The sequence below is a fragment of the Amphiura filiformis genome, chromosome 1 (assembly GCF_039555335.1).
Source record: "Amphiura filiformis chromosome 1, Afil_fr2py, whole genome shotgun sequence".
NCBI classification, from domain to species: Eukaryota; Metazoa; Echinodermata; class Ophiuroidea; order Amphilepidida; family Amphiuridae; genus Amphiura; species Amphiura filiformis.
Genome location: NC_092628.1, coordinates 21,636,231 through 21,652,963, shown reverse-complemented (window position 1 = coordinate 21,652,963; position 16,733 = coordinate 21,636,231). Strand labels below are relative to the sequence as shown.

The 16,733-nt window shown below is 35.3% G+C and overlaps 1 protein-coding gene across 11 annotated transcripts in view; it reads right to left on the bottom strand.

The window, feature by feature from the left end:
• The window catches only part of LOC140169152 (polypyrimidine tract-binding protein 1-like), a 296,067-nt gene that overhangs the window by 91,796 nt on the left and 187,538 nt on the right, over window positions 1-16,733 (bottom strand). The gene's annotated exons all lie outside the window — the stretch shown is intronic.

Here is a 16,733-nt window from a genome sequence, read left to right as displayed (position 1 = left end):
GTTTTAATAATTGCTAAGTGAGTTAAAATGGCTAGATTGATTTAAAAAAGCTGAAATAAAACATTCAAAATACATACAAAAACATCTTGGAATTGATCTACTAATACCGAGTCAATTGACTCACTTACCTTACAAGTGTTCAGATAATTAACATGACTATTTACCTATCTCAAGTCAGTGACAGAACACAATCAAATGGCCTGAGCACAAAAGCAGCATATTGGTATGCATCCGACATCCGAATCAATGTAAACGTTTTGTGTCACTGACCCGAGGCAGGCAAATAATATATTTGAAGCATTGCAATTTGCCATCTCATCAAACTGAAAATTGAAAAATCTTTCAAAAATCAATTCAATAATAACTCATTTTTGTAAGGATTTTATGGCAAATCACTTTCAACTCGCTCTTACTTTACAAATGGTGTAAATGTAGTATTTCATTAAGTCATTTGACACATTGAAAGCCTATAAAAGTGTGACTTGGCTTTAAGTACTGTAATGTGTGTTTGTGTGTATTTGTGTGAGCAGGCTATATTTAAGCTTCTGAAGTGAGACTTCAAAGAAGTGCAACATGGAACCAATGGTGCATTGTAACATCATTTTGCAATGGCATTGAAATCTACTGAAGATAGCACGAATTCAAAATGCAAAGCTTATTTATCCAGACACTGATTAATTCTCTGACAACAAGACTGTTTTCCCAATATTATCAAATGAAATCTACTGAAGACAGCACAAATTCAAAATGCAAAGCATTAACTATTTATCCAGACACTCATTAAAGCTCATCTCCGAAAACAAGATTGTTTCCCAAATATAATCAAATGAAATCTACTGAAGACAGCATAAATCAAAATGTAAAAAAATTGATAAATTCTCTAAATAAACCCATGAATTGAAATCTACTGAAGATAGCATATCAAACTGGTAAAATGGTTTACAATTCCTGCACTGCTAAAACACAATCTGCAGTTCTCGCTCTCCCGTAGCGTAATCCCCATCAATGTCCATCCCTTCGCCATCACATAATATCAAAAATACAATATTAACCATGAAAAAGCAATTTACAACTCAAGTCGATTTGAAAACCTCATGCAATATTGATGTCCACCATATAGCCTGTCATTTCAAACTAGATTAGTTATCCATCATAAAAGCCTTGTAAATTCAGTGTAACATCACACTGCTAGAATAAACAAGTCTGGAGCATTAGATTTTGTCCCCTTGCTATAAAAACAAATTTATAATCTAGCAGGATTTCTTTTGAAACTCTTTATTTATTTGTACAATTCAACAATACATGTACATTATACAGTTTTGAGGCTGTCAGAATAAGCCAGTATTAACCATGAGAAGAGCATGTACCAGTTTGTCCCGTCTCTCTTGTAACAAATGTAAGCGGGAGCACATCTTGTATTATGCCGTGTCCCATGTGAAATATACCGTGTCCCATGTGAAATCGGTCAAGTTGAATGCATAAACAGTGGAAAAACACTCAATCTTAAACCCATGTGAAGGTTCAAGGGAGGACAAAACCCTGTGTACAACAAGGGACTTTCTTTACTCCATCCCTTTTAACAAGCTGTGGGCATTTCTGAACTACTCTAGTCTCCATGAAAATTGACTTGGCTTGTCTTGTCGCTATCAAGAATTAGATACTCCATCATGCAGGCAGGTGAATATAAAGAATAGGAAGCATACAGGGACTTCCCCCTCCTTCTCTACCTGACAACACAAGCATGATGTATAACAAGCTATGAGCATTTGTTATATACTGTGTCCCAATCAAAACTGGACAATGTAGGGTAACTTTCACTTTTCCCAGTGATGTATAACAAGCTATGAGCATTTGTTATATACCGTGTCCCAATCAAAACCGGACAACATATTAGTTGATCACAATGTAGGGGAACAGTCACTTTTCCCAGGTCACAATTAGTTTATGTATACCTTTGAAAACCATTTAAACTTTGAACTTGAAGACAGAACAATATTACAAATGTGCAAATTAATATGTATCAAAAGGCATCAAAATGTATTCCATTGCAATAACAAATGATTAAGTAATGACATAATTCCAAACCCAATCCAACAGGAGATCTTTCAAAGACTGTAAGTAGCATCCCAGAGCAAGAGGCACTTCCAGCAGAAGTAACAATTGCACAACTTACTCAGGAAACATTATACATCTACAACATAGACCTGTGATGTTTAAGGTTATTAATTATTTTAAACTGTTGTGATTTGGTAGCATCTTACGAATGGTAGTGAGCTTTGGCAAAAACTGCATTGCTCAATTCATAGCGGCGTGTAGAAGAATTAAAATATCACAGATATACTTTTATAGGTGCTGCGGTTCTTGAGTTACGTTGTAAAGAGGACTGAAACAACAACACTTTTGTAAAAGCGTACATAACTCATTAACAACAATAAATTAAGCAAGTTTGCAAAGTATACGATTTGTAGAATAAACTTTTGCAAAACATCAAGGTGTTAATTTTCAATAATATATTGATCTAGATAATGAAAATCGATTTTTAGGTTGCTTCGACCAACAATGCCTCGTCTACCCTTAAGAGTGAAATTTAATCCATTTTCTCTAAACTCACTGGGTAAACATATGACAAGAAGTAGAACCAATAATCCACCTTTCTTAAAATTGGTTGTGTTCATGGAATTGAAATCTGTTACTTCTCTGAACAATTGAGTGAACTTTTTCACCCCATACCCATCTAATTTGATGCTTTTTTTAAAAATTTATTCCTATCAAAACAAGATCTGTATCTATATATCAAAAGCACCTCTTGTTCCCTCTCGATATTCCATAGGCAAAACACTATTAAACTCAATATTGTATCATTTTCTTTATTGATGCTTCGTAGATCGAGGGCTTGCGGAGTGAACAAAATGAATTGGGTCGTTCGTTTAAGTTGGGAATTTCATTCATCTCCCTCCTCGAGATGAAGGGGGAAAATATATCAAGGGAATACAGGGTGAATGTAATTCTCGTAGAAGTGCCTCCGTGTTCAAGGAATAATTTCTAGTTGCCGACAGTGCTATCCTTTCCGTGCGTCTAAAGGTTTTATGATAAGAAAGTCAGTTGATTATAACTTCTGTACATTATACAACAAAACTTGAAAACATCTTCTGGTCCAATACTAGGCATGTTTGTACTCATTTTAGTGTACTTTTAATGGAGATTGCAAATATGCCCCCAAAAAAGTAAATTTCCAAACTTTTTGAAAAATTTTAAGTTTTGACTCCAAGCAAGTACTCAAAATCAGCATACCAAGGGTGTAGTTCTAGTTATGAATGTCATACATAGTCTCTTTGTGGTACACAAGTGAAGTGATCTTCAGGTTTCCTTCTATGCACTAAATCAAAATGTTCTTTTAATGATTCTGCCTACCTGACTGCAGAAATACATTCCACTTCAGAAAGTCAATAAAATCCCACTACACTATACGAAGAGTCGTCAAAGTAAAATCTTGATCTATTCGACTGCATTATAATATTGTGTATTGTGTAGACTTCAAATAATGATGATCAATTCAGATTTTTTTTAAATTAAAAGTTGTCAAAATTTGGTGAACTTTGTAAGTTACATCAAGCATCTTCACCTGAAATTTGGGCAGAAATGGATAAAGACAGCCCGTAACCATGCCTGCAAAAGGCTTGTAACATGAAAATTAAGGTTAACTAGTCATTTGTATGTGATTGGTTTCTGTTCTTGTGTTTGTCATATGTATCCCTATTCATTTCTTTGGTGCCCTATTTGAATTCCATTTCAAACACATCACGATTCACCTTTGTGGGATATTGACATCGGAAATAATCTGGAGAAAGTATCAAAAATGTTCATGCAAATTTTACAACGCCATTAATGCCCGACAATCATCCTTGATGTCATATTAACATTTAATTGCAATTTAAAGTGCCTTTCATCATTATCAATTTCAATACAAAATTAATTTCAAAGAATCACAATAATTGTATACTACTAAGGTGTGCTGTAGTTCAAGATATTTTAACATTTTAAACACAGCCATGAGAATGCTGATTTCTTATCAAATAATAAAATTTACATAATTTTGAGAAAAAGTGGCTATTCGTCACGCCACTTGCACATGATGCACATCAAGGCGTATTCATTAACAGCCAACAATGGCTCTTAATGCAGTGACCTTATGATTACAAATTATAAGTGCTTTTTACTATTATATTAATGACTTGACTCTATTAAATATTGATATTGTTTCCTTGACTAAAAACACTAAGTAAGTGGTTCTATTAAAAATTATATTCATTATTGAAAGCAGTTTGTTCAATCATCATTTACTTCACAAAGGTCTATTTGTATTCAAATTTCTAGACTAAGCAAGTAAGGTGAAATAACAGAATCTTTGTATTTTTAGTTTTAATTCCTGTAATAATACTTCATTAATTATTTTTACCTTGATTGCAGGGCCATATTATCTTAAATTATAGCTTACAAATTGCACCATGTGAGTCAAGAAAAACATTCTTATTCTTAAATTTATTGTGATACCTAACATTTCCACTTGCAAACAAGTATTTTCTTCGGGGCATTCCCCGGCAATAAGGCTCAAATCTAGGTATTGAATGCATCACATGTTTCGATAATATGCATCAGCTCCCAATAGTTGTTCAAATGAACCCAATTTTGGCAAAATATTTAAGAGATCACCTTACATAAACACTTCTAATGTACATTGTACATGTACATAGCAAATTTCTTACACAATGGCTGAAAGGGTTCATTCGGTTCAAAGAAGACATTAACAAGTTATATTTTGTGATATTGAACTTGGATCATGAATGTGCAATGTAGCCAATACAACTTGCATAAAAAACGATTCATACAAATTTTGCAAAATGTTCAAACACTCACAAAATATATCTTATCATATTTTCCTTTCTTGTTGTTATTGTGTTATTGCCACAATACCTCCTCTCACAATCTACAGTGCATGGTTACCCATGTAGATGCACAAATATTCAGTTCAAATCTTGAGCCCGAAGTAACAAACTGAACTCTTATGAACCATGCCATGTATTTTGCAATTGGGCTCACACAATTGGGACTATTTAGGGTCATGTTTTTGCTTACCGAAAAAATACAAAGAACACACGTATAAACAGGTATTTGGTAGCATATTATGTGTAATCTGATGCACGAAAGAAGTGGGTTGCTTTCATGTTATACCTTGGAGAAATTTTGTTAAGAACCGACCACTCATGTTTTGGATTTACCTGTCAGTAGCATGGGTTTCCCAAGAAGTTAGGCTAGTCCCTACTCCAGCGGTTCTCACTTATATTCAACAGCTAATTCAGTTGAAATCCATACATCCCCTATGGAAGACATGTCCTATATCTTCCACTTAGGGAGTGTGAATTTCAAATGGGGTTACTACGAGTGACTCCATTTGAAATTCACACTCCCCTGTGTGGGAGATTAAGGTCATGTCTTCCATAGAAATGTATGGATTTCAATTGAATAACCCATTTTGTCATGAGGCTATGGAGGGCCAAATAAATATCAAAAATCTGCGTTTGAGGGCCAAATACATCTTGTTTTTGTACATTTTGGATTTCCCAATTGGCCAACTAACATTGGTCCGCATGGAGACTGGCCTGTGGGCCGCCAACATTTTCCAACATAATCCTCTCCATCCAGAGGACCACTGGCTATACTTCATTGTATTCACCTAAATGCAATTTCTAATTGACATTTCAAATTTGGTTGATAATTCGAAGACAATTCCAGTATTTCAGACAAATTTGCACTAGGTATCAGTCAGAAAAAGCTCAAGAACTGTTCAAATTGACATTAGCCGTGTTATATAACATGCACCATTTTTACTCTGCTTGAAGAAAGTGCCCTCATAATGCAACAAATGAACTAGGTAAATGTTCAAGTAGACCATAGCCTAAACCCAAATGGCATAGGCAAATATTTGTCACACACAAAATATGTATTGAATGGTGGCCAAGGGATACTGACTGCTTGCTCAGTGCTTGCACAAACTAGCACTCTCTATTCATGACTTTCCATTTTTCTCTCTTGCGAAAATCTCTGTCCCAAATAGACAGGTACTACCTACTTTGCATGTTTTGGTTGGGTTTTTTTCATTAAAAAAAAGAAAGAAAAGAAACATTAAGCAACTTTTGGCACAGGTGTTTAGTCGTTGTTTTTTCCTCTAAAACAATTCATAATTTTTGAAAAATTTCATTTATCTAGATTTAAGAGTTCCTTTTATAGCATGCACCTATTATTCATGCAAGTATTAGCAACTCCCACACATGGTTGAGAACAAAATGGGAGTGCACAGAATCTCATTTTATGCTCATTCACCAAGTGCACAGTTCTTTAGCCTCAATATACTTGTACACACTCACAAATGACCTATGAATGAGTTGGATACAAAAATTCATACCCCACAACTTCATTTCAAATTATGAGCTATGATTATTGTATGGAGGTCATTGAACTACGCAATTAGAGTGAGATCATCATGGTGCATTGTGGGTCAAACTTTGTTACCTGCCCTACTTGATTTACCTGAATGCAATGTTTAAAATCTACATTCAAAATCCATTCAAATGAGTACAAACATGCCTAGTATTGATTCAGGAGCCAGGAGTAAGTTTGGTAACCATTTGTCGCAGAAAATGTACATGTATTCAAATATTTATTTATTTATTTCAACCAGTTTCATATTACATACAATATAATGTTTGTTTTTCCTTTACTGTTGGGAGTGGCAGCTGAATTGTGTCTGTCTGGACTGGTAGGCAATCAATAATTACAGCAAATATAGCAATAGTAGAGGGATACTAGTATTTGATGTAACTACTGTCTGAAATCAAAACTTAACTTCATGTAATATTCAGTGTTTATATAGCTGGTCTATCAATTATATTTCCTATTTTTGTGTACAGGTGAATGCAGTGTCCTTCTTTTATAAGTGCAGTAGAGAATTCAAAAACAAGGAATTGAAATGTTGTCAATTGAGGGTTTTTCCCCAGAAAATGCATTTTGTTTTGGATATATATCTTAAATTTCATTAAATTGGGATATTAGCTAATAATTAAATCAAACCGATTACGGTTTATGGAATAATGTGGGGCCGTAGTGGTCAGCGACAACTTGTAAAGTGTGCCGAGGCTTGTGGATCAATGTCTAGGCGTTGTGCCTGCGCATAGCGCACTATAAATCACTGCGCTTTTTATTTTTTACCCGTGTGTAGGGCACGTGGGTGCATCCTGCATGCGTACATTTGCAAGTGTTGTACTCTCTTCCTCTGTGCAACTTTTTGAGAGGAATCTTTCATCCCTTGTCCTAGTCATAAATCAATATTCTCTTTTATCCTTGCAGTAAAAAAAATACATTGACGATGACATTTCAGTTATCTGTAGTTGCAAATCATGGTATCAAAATTAATCATGAAAATGGATTTGAAGGAGCATTATCCCACTCAAAAGAATATTGTCACAAATCAAAGACACGTATACCAACTAAGAAACAAAATATCCAGCAAAACCCTGTAAATTAAGTATGAATGCCAACTTAGCCTTGGTGAACCATCATCAAAATTGCTTCCCAAAAATTGACGACTGTTAAGCGTATTCAAGCTTGATGATTTAACTCTATAATCATGTTAAAAATGAGGAGAGGCCCATAGCAGTGATGGCCAGGCGGATGACATGATCGAGCCGGCAACTCGTGAAATCGCCCGACCGTATGGCATTTTCCATATACTCGGTTAGTTTTGTGGGGTTCATTATCGAACCCCAACGGTTTTAGCATGTATTTATATTATTTATCAACATAGGCCTATTTGTTTGTGATATTTCAAGCATTTTAAAATTTCAAAATAATCCCATTCACTTACACGGTTGACGATGAAAATTTACTGAATTTAGGGAATGCACGTCATACACCACCTGGTGATGGCATAGAGAACGGATCTCTTGACATTAACTTTCCGCTCGACAAGGCCTCGTTGATTCTCTAAACGACGCTCCTCTTCTTGCCGCAACAGTTTAACACCAACCTGTGAAGATATGCTGGCAATAGAAACTCCAACAGACCCTAATGAATTAATGCATTTGTGATGTACTGGATTTGACGCGATGGATTTGGCGCATGAACAATGCACATTGCTACATGTCAACAGAGACTGGGGTTTTTAAGCAGTATCTATTTAACCTACAGTTACTAGATTCATTACTAGTCTCATTGGACAAAAAATACGGTTAGATGCTTGCCACTATTGTTAACGCTTGGCAAATTTGATGAAAAGTGTACACTGTACAGGGACGGGCTATAGGTGTTGAAAATGGCATGATGCTGTGGGATAGCGATTCAGTCAGGGACTTAACACTAGGATATATCTCATCTCCCAGGACACAGTTCTATAAACCAATACACTTATATACATTACCAGAATGACCTTTGGATGTATTGGGTACAAAGACTCATACTCCACACCTTGAGGTCAATATATGTGAGCTATACTTGTTTAATGTGGGTCATTAGCGATGCCACTGGGAATGATGTCCTTACAGACCATAGTGAAGTGAGGAGGTGTGAACATCCACCATCATGGGACGTCATCACAGAAATTGTTTGTTGTTTCTCTCTCAGAATTTGATTCTGGTAAAAACACACTCTCCGTTTCTGTCTGTTGCATTGATCTTTCCGTTTTTGAAACATCCACTTAATTCAACACATTCCACTTACTAAACTGTCCATCATTGCTTACATCAAAAATCGTAACCATTTTTACTCGGTATAATATCAGAGGTAATAACATCATTCACAGACCTTGTCCACCATAAACTGGAGAGAAAGCTAGTTTTAATTAAGATCTGATTAGCGAGCTCCCCCAACCAGCTGCTGTATCACGGGTATCCGATACAATAGAATTGGCATTTTATTTATCTGCATTTAAATGACTTTCATAGAAGAGGATGGGACTTAATTGGCCATACATCGTTGCAGGCCTAGGCTTGCTGATTAATTTTAATCTCCGTGTCACCAATGATGGATAGATCTACCCATTGGATTAGATCGAAACAATTTGTTTGTAAAATTTTGTCCGTCGTCTGCTCAATTTTTATATCTTCCTAATAAAAATAAAATTTAAAATCTTCATCATTTATAAAAAGTTTTTCTCCAACATTTAAACAAAATACTAGTATTTTTTCATGCATATTTCAAATGCAGCTATTTCAGAAACCATAATATTTAGAAATTTTATTTTCATTTGACAAGTTTTTAAAATTTTGATCACATGATAAGGGTTATGCATCAGGCTTAAACGGCGCCCAAGACTAAATGGGACTGAAGCACTACAAAATGGAAGACCTTCATAATTGCTTCATATTTGCGGATCATAATCATTTTTTGATTGCCACAATAGGGCGAGATATCTCCACTACAGTTATTGATGAAAGAAAAATCAATAATATGGTAATTTTCCTCCTCGATGTTGTTGCATTTTTATTGGTAGATATTGATTCCAATTGTTCAATGATATATTAATAATTTGATGAACATGACACAGTTGAGGTATTCGTCATAATTAGTGCTGGCAACCGGGGCTGGCAATTAATAACGACCACTGGTCTTTCGATGGAATTAGTTCGGTGCATGCCTTGTGAATGTAATTCTTGCATCATAAAGTGTACACAATTTTGTTTCAAATTTCCAGCTTTGTGTTGTTGTGAGAAGAGCAAAACTACACTTTTTTGTGTGGTGGTATATCGCATCAACATCATGCAAGGAAAACGGCCTAAAGTAAAAATACAAATCATTCAAATGATAGCATATGATAACACCCATGTTGTCTGCATGTTATACAACCTAGTTTTCCTCACTTCTTTTGAAGTTTCATGACATAGCGCTTTAAATGATGATAAAATGTAATAATATATCTATTGAATTTTCATACTTTCGTTGCAACATGCTTGTACTAGTTGTCTGAGTCTTGACCGGATTTGATAGAGTCTCTGCTACGGTACCTCCACTACATCAGTGCTTTAAGGAGCACATTCGGTACAAGTGTGTTGATAGCAAATAATTTCCTTCAAATTTCTGCGTCTCAAGAATCAATTCAATTCCTTCACCTTTCATGTTGCGGATCATCTGTCGAAGCCATGGTAAGGTACACAGGGTGATAGGAGAGCTAATAATAGTGCTACCAATGTGTGTTGATGGTAGCTGTGTAAACACAAGGAATTCAAATTTACTTTGAGATGAGGCTTGGGTTGGAAGGGGGAGAGGAATTCAACAGGTTTGGTATAATGGATAAAACACAGCGGGCTATGCATTTCTGGAATGTTTTTTTAAAAAAGCTAGAATACTTTGATTATAGGCCTGTACTTTAATCAAACTAGGAACAAAATCAACAGGTATGAAATGCTCCTGCAAATTTAGTACCGATTACTCTTTGAATGGAAATTATGTATGGAACAAAAACAATTGAAAATGGATAATTCTATCTTTCCTTTTTCTTATCAATATTTTCAGCCCCTATATTTAACCAGCTTAAGTACGCTATTTCGAAATGACGAGAATGAATATGGAGTTGTCTGCTTTTAGTATCTTTTATTCAAGACAATATACACACTAGGCAAATCAATACAAAAATAAAAACCTACGCCTTTTCATCCCCGTATTTATTCTTTATCACTAACGGCAATTTTGGTCCTCTTCACAGTAACAGGTTTGTTTACCAGCACTTGAGGTCCTCCCAGCATGCATCGCTGCATACAGTGTGTGAAAAGATAGTGTGTTGCTAATGAGCATCTGGAAATTGAACCTGTTGCATTGCATTGTGGTATTGTATCCAACCTTCCTCTGATGCAATACACATTAGCCTTACTATCGTCAATTGAGGCGTGAATTATCCGACTTTATTAGAGCGTTAACTGGGTCGCACCTTTGAGGAGCATGATATCGGATATTCTGTTTGTCGTATTATTGAATCAATTGCGGGGTCCAAGTTATTTTTCCTTCGATCCATTTCATGACATTCTTGTCTCATTAACGGCCGTGTTAAGTAAATGATACATGGTGTCATTATCGAATACCCTTATGACATGGATGACCGCTGGTGACAAGGGAACTTGATAATCTAGGTATAAAACTGTCATCAGATATTGCACTACATGTATTGTAATGACCTACGCAACATGCGCTATAAGAGTGTCCTATTTGGCAGCAGGGCTCAACATTTTAGGTGCACTCTTTTGGGCCCTCTGGCCCGATGCTCCTGATAATAACTGCATACGAGCCCTCAGTTACTACATTACAGAGCCTGCTGTGAGATTAATCATCAATGCTTTTGCCATTTTTCTACCATTACCTATAGTAAACACCTGCAACACCTGATTTAAGGGCCTTGAAAACTTCAGACCTATTGGGTTTTTTCACCCCTTGAATATTTTGGCTTACTTTGCAAACCACTGGACTGGGCTAACACTAAATATCATTGAACTCATTCAAATGCACAAAATTAAATATAATGTAAAATGTTTTGACATGATTGCTTGTCTACAGCATTTGGTTTTTGGCACCACACCAATAGGGTATAGGGTAACACAATGAACAAGGCTACATTATACTTATGTTTTGAAAAAGGTTCAGAATTTGGCAGATATGAAGGACATGAGTAAATACTGCAAGGCACTCTCAGAATGGTTCACCATTGCATAAATACAGCAAAAGAGAAGTGTAAACTGTGAAAAATTTCAGAAATGGTGTTGGTTCAAAGGGAAAATAATAATTACAAGGTCTGTCACATATCAAGGTACAGGAGTTGAATTTAATGTTTGAAGCATTTGATTGGCTTATCTCATGACATCCAGGGATTGAACAGTTGATCAACTGTTTGCAGTTGTCCTCACTCACTCCATCATGACGAAACAATCTTAAAATGGAGGAGCTTGAACAGTTGCATATATTTTATATGCTTTAACCTCAGTAACAAACCCCACCACTTGTTCAAAGATTAAGACAGAGTGTGAATCCAAAACCCAACCCTAGACTCTGTCCATGTGAGCACAGAACTGTAAGATGTATCAACACAAGTTCTTATTTATTTATGAGCAGAATTCTGCAGTCACGTTTCCTATTTCAAATTATGAACAATAACAATATTTTTTCATCCTCAAGTAAAAATAATAGAAGTGTGGGAACACTACCAGCTGCCCGTATCAATTATACAACACCAGTGTCGGAGTAACAATGCAACTTGTCGCTGTAAAATGGTATATTACTATTCAATTACTGCAAATTAAAATGCAAACAGTTGTTTTATTGATGTAATAATAAAGACAGAACAATATGCTTTATACTGATGGGAGTAATAATTGAAAACAATAATTGACTAAATGAAATGGCATAATTAGCAGGTTACAGGTGTATAGATCTTGTAAATGGACAATGATCAAAGGACTGTACCATTGCATTTACCGGTCTTGATATTTTCAAATTTAAATATCAATTGAATCCATGTCAATACAAAAGACAATATGAACGTCTCTTTATTTTCCCATTTAAGCCCTGCTCACACATTTGATTCTAAATTGGACAAAACATCAAATATCTGATATATAACAGTAGCGTGTCCAGAGAGCCCCCACACTTATTAAAAATCATGTAAAATCAGCCGTTTTTGGCGATTTTAGCCATTAAGCCCCCCGCATAACTCTGAAGGCCCCTCTGAGCCCCCCGCATGAACAGATCCTGGACATGCTGGTGTATAAAATATATGCCTCTTTTTGACAAGATGAGAATTGTGTGTCAGTTCTTTAGCTTGATGACGGCTTTACCGTACGCAAGTTATGAAATTAGACATAAATGTTGGACAGTTTACAATAATTTCACAAGTTTATCCGGCGGTCTGTTAAAACAACAAATAAACAAACAGGGAAGTACTTGTGATAAGCAGATTTATGGAAGAGGCCACTAATTCATATTGATAAACGCATTATTGTAAGTACGTAACTACAGAAGGTCTTTACTTCTGATCACTGCATTGACCACCATAAAACACAATGTATCGGTGTTCGTGTTGTCACAACAGTGAGTTAAGTACTGATGACACTTCACAGGGCAATGGCATCCATTCATTCCTTATTTCGTACAATTCGTTCACACTCGCACTAGTCCAGTCAGTCCACTGGATGTGCATCGTGGACATTACAAGACAATCGCACTCTTCGACATGCCGCGGGATATCATGCCAGCTTACTGACGACTTTGAAGGGCATGTCACTTCAAAACAGAATGTATCAAGGACAAGGAGGCAAGCTCTTTTTATTAAGCGAAAACAACCAACATCTTGTGGGAGTTTAGATTTAGGTCCCTGCCCTTTGCATCACTAATATTTTAGTCGAGGAAACACTTCTAATCTTGTCTAATTTTGACTAAATTATCGGTTTAAGACCTGCCCATCTACTGCAATTAAGTCAGACAGATGATTATGAATGGACGAGAACTCAGACTGGTCAATCCTTTGAAGCTTTCCTTAGACCTGATTTATTATATCACTATGGATTTGGGAAATCTTAACTTATTACATCAATCGTGTATAGACGGTAACTTAATTTGAAACAACAACCGTCTCCTTTAATTACAACAAACAGTTACGCATGAAACTACCCATACCCAAATCAACAAGTGATCATTTTCATCACATTAGACCTAAAAAAAGATTTGTATTGCCCTTTTTTTGACCGACCCTAAAATCTGAAGAAAAAAATAGGGTCACCATTTTTTTCCATATTTGAACTTAATCAGTATAATAAAATTCACAAAATGTTTTGCATGTTCGAATTTGTTCCGCACATTGCGTACAACACTAATATATTGAAAAAAAAACAAGCCTGACAAACCCGATAACCACCATTGTGTTTTATGGTGAACTTGCGTTTTTTAATATTGAATGTGACAAAAAAAGTGTGACTTATTTTTCAAGTAGCTAATCAACAATACACCCAAATACTTTAAACTTAATTAAAATGCACTATTTTGCTACTGCATCGTCCATTTCTTAAATATTTCCAGCATTTTGTTGACATTGATGTCTAGAGGGTGTCAAGACAGGGGGAAAAGGAAGGGAAAAATGGTTATTTAAGAAGGAAGTGTTTAAATGCACAAAATTGTATACAGATGTTAACAGGAAAGTAGCCAATATCAAAACATTCCTGCGATGATTTCTCGTAACGTTAGTTGGCAGAGAGATTTGTCAAGATTTTTTACCGGAGTAAGCTTATAAGCAACAAGTAGGAATGTGATCCATATCTAAGCTGTAAAGAGACGGCTTCAGCTCTATGATTTGTATGTTTTGTATTATTTCTGTGCAGCCCAAAGGGTATTATTAGAAGGGTCAAGTTTAAAAAGCTTACAGCATAATTTTCCAGATTTGAAGTATGTGCTTAGTTTGGATGTCAGTGCATTTAAATGCAAAGTCATTTGAAATCAAAAAGTGATCAGAACGACAGAATTTTAAATTCATGTTTTTAAGTAAAATTGCCTGATGGCATAATTTCTTATATTTCTTTTGAAGGTTGTTGGTTATACTGTACAGTTTATTAAGCCAGTGGCGAGTTCATCTGCTATGGCAGGGACTGTCTTTTGGAATTTGCAGGAGAGCATTAAATAGCTCTTCTGGAGCCTTCAAGGAGAGCTGTTTAGCACATTTAAAATAGAATGCAAGAAGAGAATGGTCAACTAAGCAGAGCAAAGAATAACTCTCCTATATCAGATTTAAGGAGAGCAGGTAGAGAGCGATTGCTCTTGCTCTCCTCAAAAGGCAGTCCCTGCTATGGAGAAAGCAGATCCACTGCAATTTATAATAGGATATTCCTTCAGCTGCTGTGGCACTATAGTAATACAATGTAATTAACAATTACTGTTAAAAGTTTCACAACAAAACTTGAACAAAACATTATCAATCCTTCCTATAACCAGCTGTTGCATGCAAAATACACATCTTTTTTCCACAAAGGAAATAACTTTATGCATTGTTTCATTTACTGTAAAACATCCAAATTTACATCAAACACCATTTGGTACCAGCATGAAATGTTATGTTCGTCACATCAAACAATTGAATTTCGAGGCAACCTGCTGCAAACTTTGATGCCTGAGGCAGCACTTTACATTGTCATTTTGGGACAGAGATTCACCTTCATGACAAAGGATTTGCTCATGATGAACCAATCAAGTTCTGTCTGATTGATTGATGGACAATGTTTTGTTCTGCTGAATACAGGGTTGACAAAACTTATCACCAAATCATCCCTCAAATAACCTAACTCACCCAATTGATTGGTTTCTATGGGTCAGGAAAACTACTGAAAATCATGGGGTGAATGTTGAAAAAGTGTTCCAATACTTTTTTCTAACCATTGTCTTGTATGGCACAGAAAATGACCAAAAGTCACAGATGAAATCTTCAAAAGTGACCCAACTGGGCTACCAATGGTAGTTTAATTTTGGTATGAATAATTTTTCACATTTTGCCCATTTTGAACGGTTTCACTTGTATTTTAAATTTGCTATTTCTAAGCATCCTGGCCTTACATCAACCTAGACCTAATGTTATTGCATCAATTAGTACCTGTCAAATTCAGAGATAATCATGTCACTGATTAATTTGATAACCAGGCAGGTTTGGTTCACCCCAGAAGAACTGCTTTGGCGGGTTTCCTCTCTGAGGAATTTTTGTGTTATTAAGGGATCTAAAATGAGCGTTTATTGCGTTTCGATAGTATTTTTTGTGGCACATGAGAGCACCTCAGACCTATCGAATTGTATTCTGAATCTGAAGCATGTCTTTCTGATATCAAATAATTTTCATTTTTGAAAATCACAATATAATACAAATTTTATGACAAATTATAAAATTTGATATTTTTTCGAATTTTTGATATATAACAGTCCTCGAAGTAAATTATATAAATCTAATGATATATTCTTAAAGTGTATGTAGCAGGGAGGAAAAGCCGACGGTCAATTGAAAATTTTGACCTTTCATATTGAAGATATGGATTTTTTCCCAAAAGACCTAATTTTTTTTGGTGTTTTGGGAAAGAAAATCCATATCTTCAATACGAAAGGTCAAAATTTTCAATTGATCGTCGGCTTTTCAACCCACCTTCATACACTTTAAGTATAAATCATCAGATTTATAAAGTACTTCAAGTACTGTTAAATATCAAAAATATCAATTTTTAATGACTTTGCCATAAAATGTGTATTAAATTGCTAATTTCAAAAATTCAAAATTATTTGATATCAGAATGACATTCTTCGTATTCAGAATGCAATTCGATATGTCTGATGTGCTCTAATGTCCCAAAATAAATACTGTCCAAACGTTCATACCCCAACCCTTAATCAGTATAATAACTGCTTGGAATGCCAAAAACACAAAAATAAATGTAGCGCGAAAAATTCCACTTAACAAATTCCTCTAGACTTTAAGCTTTAAACCAATCAAGTAAGCGATCCTGATGAGCCCATTTCTTTCAACAAAACATCATCTGTGAATGCAAAACCCACAATACATACTTATATAACACAAGGTAGCATAATTAAATTGGTAAGCAAAAAGCACTTTAAAAAGCCTAGTTTAAACATCATCAGCCTTAATCATGTAAAACTGAGCTTATTTTAATCAATACAACCAT